The sequence below is a fragment of the Akebia trifoliata genome, chromosome 9 (assembly GCF_017979445.1).
Source record: "Akebia trifoliata isolate Shusen 1 chromosome 9, ASM1797944v1, whole genome shotgun sequence".
Lineage (NCBI taxonomy): Eukaryota > Viridiplantae > Streptophyta > Magnoliopsida > Ranunculales > Lardizabalaceae > Akebia > Akebia trifoliata.
This window is the reverse complement of record NC_141383.1, coordinates 5,876,241-5,883,273: the sequence shown is the minus strand read 5'-3', so window position 1 is coordinate 5,883,273 and position 7,033 is coordinate 5,876,241.

The window sequence follows — 7,033 nt, the reverse complement described above, 5'->3', positions numbered from 1 at the left end:
ACAAACAAGTCGCATCATCAAGACTCGCCTTTGGACTGAGATCTTAATATGCCGTATGTTCCTCAAAATTGCGTTGAAGTACGCACATAAACCTTGCCACTTATGTTCCAATTTAATACAGACACAATCCATACCTTTAGGCAAGAGAATTATCCTTCTCTCCCCTTCACACGTGTGACTATTCTATACACTCGATCTATACAAACATCCCTAAATCACCTTTAGATAGAAGTTAGTGATTTCATATAAAAGAGTGCCACAAAGTGATCTTAGTGGGATACTAAGTCTCAAAATTCAAGAACCCGTAATTTTTATAAAATAGTCACCTTTAGGTAAATTACTATTCTATTTCCAACACGTTCCTTGAACGATCACTCAAAGTGTCTTCCTTAATCCCTATAGGCAAGATCTATATCTAAATTTGCTTTTTAATTATTTTTGTTTTGAATGTGGATACATACAGTTGTGATAATAGCAACAATTAAAATTTTAACATAAAAGAAAGTAATTATAGATATATTCTCCAAAAGGGTACAACTTGATCTAAATTTTACTGTTATATGTTGGTGTCAAAGAATTATTTTAATAATTTTATTAAATAGATCTCGAAAAAATATTCAAAATGGACTCTTGTTTTGTCCAAATTAGAGTTAAAACAACTAAGTTATGATTTTTCAAAGTTTTTAAAGGAAAAAATTGGCTTTCTATGAGCTGGTTCAAACTTGAACCAACTGAACCGGTTTGACTCGAATCGGGTCAGATGTTGACCCAAACGGATTAGATTAATGAATCGAGCTGAAAGCATTTTTTTTATTTGAATCGGGCTTAACCCACACTAATGATCAATAAGCGTGGCCCAACAAAAACCCAATAGATCAGCCAAACGGACTTGGCCCAAAACGAATGAAAAAAGCCCAACCGAAGAAAATATCGAGCTTGGCCTGAAATCTAAGAGCAGTTCGTCTTCTTCATCAAGAAGACCGAATTTGCTGTATCAAAAAATCCTAACGCCTCCATCACCCAAACAACAGCCACCCCACCGTCGACCGGCAGGTCTGATCCAGGCGTTGGACGACTAAAACAATCATCGAATGTTATGTGCCTAGAAATTATTATCTTGTATCAAGATTTGATGCATCTTGATGTATTTTATTTTAATTATTTTAAAGTTTCAATTAGTTAAGGAGTCTTAGATAATGGGTAAGGGTAGTTACGAATTGTGTAGGAGTCATGGAGTTATGGTTATGGGATAGTTACTTAAATGAATAGGAGAGTGGGTAGTTTGGATAAGTAGGTAGTTAAGGTAGTGTTTCTTTGTATTTAAATTCATTATTAGATTAATGAAAATATGCAGAGAATTATTATTATTAAAAGTCCTTTGGGATTTGGAGATTCACCATCTTGAATTGGTGGCCTAGGAGGTCCTATATCCCTCGAACGAGATCAATCTCAATCTTTTTCTTCTTTTTTATTATTTTGGTGATCCAATTTAAGTGGGTACGTACCATTGGTATCAGAGCGGCGATTCTCACATGGAAATTGAGTCGATGGATGATGAATTCAAGGAGTTTTGCGAGTTTATGCGTGATGGTTTGAGGGAATGTTGTCTCATAATCAAAGAATTTCTATAAAAAAATGAAGAAATTATTCGAAGAAGAGAAACTATATTTAATGGAGTCGATGACCCTATAAATGAGAACTTAGATGTGATCGAGGATCAACCTCCACAATCATCTTTCTAAAGATGTGAGATAAATGCCAATGAGAGCCTCGTCAAGTATGTTGAAGATAAAGAACATCAAAGATCTAATGAAGAGGACAAAGGCGAAGTCAATATTTTCGAAAAATATTCAAAAATTTACTTTATCCTCCCTATCGAATTCAAAGCGTATGTCATCAAGCCATTAATTATTTTCAAGAATTGTCAAGACAACGACATCCAAAATGATTATCGCAAGGACATCATCGATTCTAAGAGACAAATAGTTTGGGAGTTATGTGTTAAGATGAATATAATTGATTCCAGTATCAATTGGGATCCAGGAGGTTTCGACCTTGAGGACAAGGTCGGTTTCAAGGAGGATGAAATGTTATGTGCCTAGAAATTATTATCTTGTATCAAGATTTGATTCATCTTGATGTATTTTATTTTAATTGTTTTAGAGTTTCAATTAGTTAAAGAGTCTTAGGTAATGGGTAAGGGTAGTTACGAATTGTGTAGGAGTCATGGAGTTATAGTTATGGGATAGTTACTTGAATGAATAGGAGAGTGGGTAGTTTGGATAAATGGGTAGTTAAGGTAGTGTTTCTTTGTATTTAAATTCATTATTAGATTAATGAAAATATGCAGAGAATTATTATTATTAAAAGTCCTTTGAGATTTGGAGATTCACCATCTTGAATTGGTGGCCTAGGAGGTCCTATCTCCCTCGAACGAGATCAATCTCAATATTTTTCTTCTTTTTTATTATTTTTGTGATCTGATTTAAGTGGGTACGTAACACCGAAAAACATCCGATTAAAAACGAGCGACTCATATCAGTAGATTTGATGATTTGATAATCAATTTTTTTTTTTTTAATTTTTTATTATTCGATTTAAACAGATCTGAAATCTCTTCGATTTCAAATTCTCAAAATCGTTTTAGCATATTTATTCGATTTCAGAATTTTCTTCGACTTCGGTTTGTAATGGATTTCGATTTTCTAATTATTACCAACATCACTTCAAAAATGATTTCGATTTGATTCAAGTTTTTCTTGAACTGAATTCAAGAAGATAAGTTTTAAAGGATTTACAAAAATCGATTGCCTTCTTGATTCGGAAAGAAGGCAGATTGTGTTTTTTTTTTTTTTTTTTGAAATAAATCAATTTTAAAAAAAATTAAAAAAATAATTATTTATTTCAAAATAAATATATTCAACTCAGATTTTAATCAAAGTTCTGAACAAGAATAAATCCATCATGACTCCGATAACAATTATTGTGTAAAATACTGTAAACAATATTCATGGATTTAGGATTTGATCTTGAACAAAATCAATAATCGAATAGAAAGGCAATAAATATTAAAATACCTGGATTCACTTTTCCGATAATCCACAAAGAACACTTTGATCTTGATTTGCGAAGAATAGGCGTACTACCCCAACTCTACCTACACCTTTGGTGATAGGAACCTCTATCTCAATAATAAAATAATTTGTGTGTAGAGAGGGGGGACGACCACCTATTTATAAAAGAGGATATTAGATTTTCTACCTGTCGTAGAATTCTAGTGTTATGTGAATACCACTTAAATTTTAATAGGATGTTCACTAATCCATCATATTTGATGTTGCTAATCAATACTAGACCACAAGCATGATTTTCAACTTTTACCTTTAATGTTTTGAACAAATTACAATTCAGTATTTATATAAAATTTTTATATGTGAAAAGGCCACAAAATAATTTTAATAATGAAAATAATAATAATTCCAACAAGATGATCAGAATATGTTAGAGAGATCCTTCATCAAGCCAGAATTGGCACGATGAAAATTGGTAAATTCATTGAAAGAGATGAAGTCATCTACATTGGTATCGATCTCAGTCATAATTCACTGAATCTCATCAAGATAAGCGGATCCAAGGGTCCGCAAGGTGTGTGTCCGAGCTGCAAAGATGTTATCTTGCCATCACCATTGGCGTCAAAACGCTTGAAGATCCTCTCAACCTCACCCATGTTCTTGTCTACATCTTCTTCTTCTTTGTTGTGATGTTGTGTTTGATCCTGATAATTGGTTTTTTAATTTTGTGTGTGTGTGTGTGTGTGTGTGTGTGTGAGAGAGAGAGAGAGAGAGAGAGAGAAAGAGTTAAGATTGATGAACATTTCCTTTGAACTCGGATTTCGGGCACTACATGTCGGATCTTGCAACAAATGAGAAGTTGTCTATTTTTGAGAGTTAGAATAAATCTTTAACTTGAAAAAGGAGCCGTTATTGGATTCAATATTAGTATTCAAATCCGATTCAAGAACAAACGCATCGAGTATGATAAAATTAGATTGAACCAGACTGGCCTTACTAACTTAGTAAGATTTCACTCATTGGGCCCACATGGATTATGACATTGGCAATCCAACACTAGGGGTGCAACTTGGTTCGGTTTAAATAGAGAACCGAGCCAAATCGATAGTTTTGGGGTAGTTTGGAACAAGTTATGGTTCGATTCTGGGTTATGAAAATGGAGAATTGATCAATTTGATTCGGTTGTCTATTCGAATTTGTATAAAACCGAACCAAAACCAAGAACCGAACCTTATGCAATATATATATATATATTATATATATATATATATATATATATATATATAGGGTCGGGTTCCGTAGACTCACATTACGACTCACATTGCGACACATCGTTTTGTCTTATATGGGCAAAAATGTTTGGAATGGGCTGATTTTTTGTGAGGATGATCTCTATGGTGAGGAGATCATCCTTGCCAAAAATCAGCTCATTATGAAACTTCTAGCCCCATATTTACAAGTTGAAAAATTATAGACCGTCCAATTTTTGTAAATCAATTTTGAGGGGGTTAAAAGTTTTGGAATGTGATGATTTTTTGCCAGGATGATCCCCTCATCACAGAGATCATCCCCACAAAAAATCAGCCCATTCCAAACATTTTTTCCCATATAAGACAAATGGTGTGTCGCAATGTGAGTCGTAATAGGGGTTGTAATAACGCCATCCATATATATATGAACAGCGTTATTACGACCCTTATTACGCTCATATTGCGACACACCATTTTGTCTTATATGGGCAAAAATATTTGGAATTGGCTGATTTTTTGTGAGGATGATCTCTGTGATGAGAGGATCATCCTGGCAAAGAATCATCCAATTCCAAAACTTCTAACCCCATCAAAATTGATTAACAAAAATTGGACGGTCTATAATTTTTCAACAAAAATTGGACGGTCTAGAAGTTTCATAATGAGCTGATTTTTGGCAAGGATGATCTCCTCACCTTAGAGATCATCCTCACAAAAATCAGCCCATTCCAAACATTTTTGCCCATATAAGACAAATGGTGTGTCGCAATATGAGTCGTAATAGGGGTCGTAAGAACCCGACCATATATATATATAGGGTAGCGTTCAATGGCAAACTTTTTGGCAAAACATTTTTCAAAACATGGGTTAGAAGTTTTGGAATAGTGAGGAGATCATCCTCACCAAAAATCAGCCCATTCCAAAACTTCTAACCCATGTTTTGAAAAATGTTTTGCCAAAAAGTTAGCCATTGAACGGGACTCATATATATATATATATATATATATATATATATATATATATATATATATATATGAATTATTTTACAAGTTAGGACATATATCAATGATCTTTTATGGATAAACTAATGTTTTTTTATGGATAGATTAATGATTTATTTTATGAAAATTTATGTCTATTATATATTTATTTTTCATTAAAAATGTGACTTATAATTTATAGAATATTGGCAACTCATAGAATCAAACCAACTTTAGTTCTGCTCTGATTCTTATTAAGAGGAACCGACCTATGTTGGTTCGGTTCCAATTTGACCTCAAACTGATCCAAGTTGCACCCCTATCCAACATTACAGCCTTCTAAATTTCATTAACAAAATTTAGGTTCAAAAATATATAAAAATAAATAAATAATATATAAATTGAATTTGATCCAAGGTGTTGAAAATGAATGGCTACCGAGCACCCAAATTTAAAATCAAAATTCAATAGTGAAAACAAACATTTGTTTTTTCAAATTTGATTCTCTACAATCTTGTGGTATTGGTCATGGTTTTGTCTGCCATAGGCACTAAGGGTCAAATAGTTAGAGGTTTCCAGGTGATCATCCTCACCAAAAATCAGCCCATTCCAAAACTTCTAACCCCATCAAAAGTGATTTACAAAAATGAACGGTCCATGATTCTTCAACTTGTAAACTAGGGTTAGAAGTTTCGGAATGAGATGATTGAGATCATCCTCACAAAAAATCAACCCTATCCGAACCTTCTAACCCTTATTTTGAAAAATGTTTGGCACATATATATACGTGGGGTGGGGGGAGAAGCGCTTGGAGGCCCTAAAGAAAGTCAAACATTGTGTCAAACATTTTTCAAAATAGGGGTTAGAAATTTTAGAATGGGCTGTGTTTTTATGAGGATGATCACTATGGTGAAGAAATCATCCTCACCAAAAATCAGTTCACTCTAAAACTTCTAATCCTAGTTTACAAGTTGAAGAATCGTGAATCATTCGATTTTTGTAAATCACTTTTGATGGGGTTAGAAGATTCGTCATCCTCACTAAAAATCAGCCCATGCCAAAACTTCTAACTCATGAATTGAAAAAATGTTCGGCTCTCTTTAGGGCCTCCGACTGAAGTTATCATATTGGAATTGATCGGATTTTGGATTTGTATTGGGGAGTATCAGCTCAAAATCAAAACCTCCATCTAGTATCGTTTTCAAGGCACAGTTTATATAATTTTAAGAAGATATTTTCCCCATTATGTATAGAGTCAATTATTGGAAAGCTTTACTCAATTACGATGCAAGCAGATTACATCGGGAACTTCTTAGTGCAATGGAACTTAGTGCTACCATTGTTACAAACTTGTTTTTCCATCTCAAATATTGAGACAAAGACAGTTTTTTTTTTTCTTTTTTCAAATCTATGAATCAGAAACATGAAGAAGAAGAAGAAGAAAAAAATGGGATCTAGGTCTTTTCATCTCGTCTCGAATGATTTTTAATTAATGCATATACGTTCACAATGCCTAATGCATATTTTGAATGCTTATAAAATTCTGATATTCAAATCCATTATTTATAGACTTTAATGCATCTTTTCATTCAATTAGGTAATCTTTTTTGATCTTGTAATCAATGGTCGTGATCCATCTGATCAAAATTCATCAAGAAGTAATGATTGAGATGGTCACAGTTTTTTCAAGTGAATAACAAGAATCGTCAATCACCATAAACGGGCTACACTT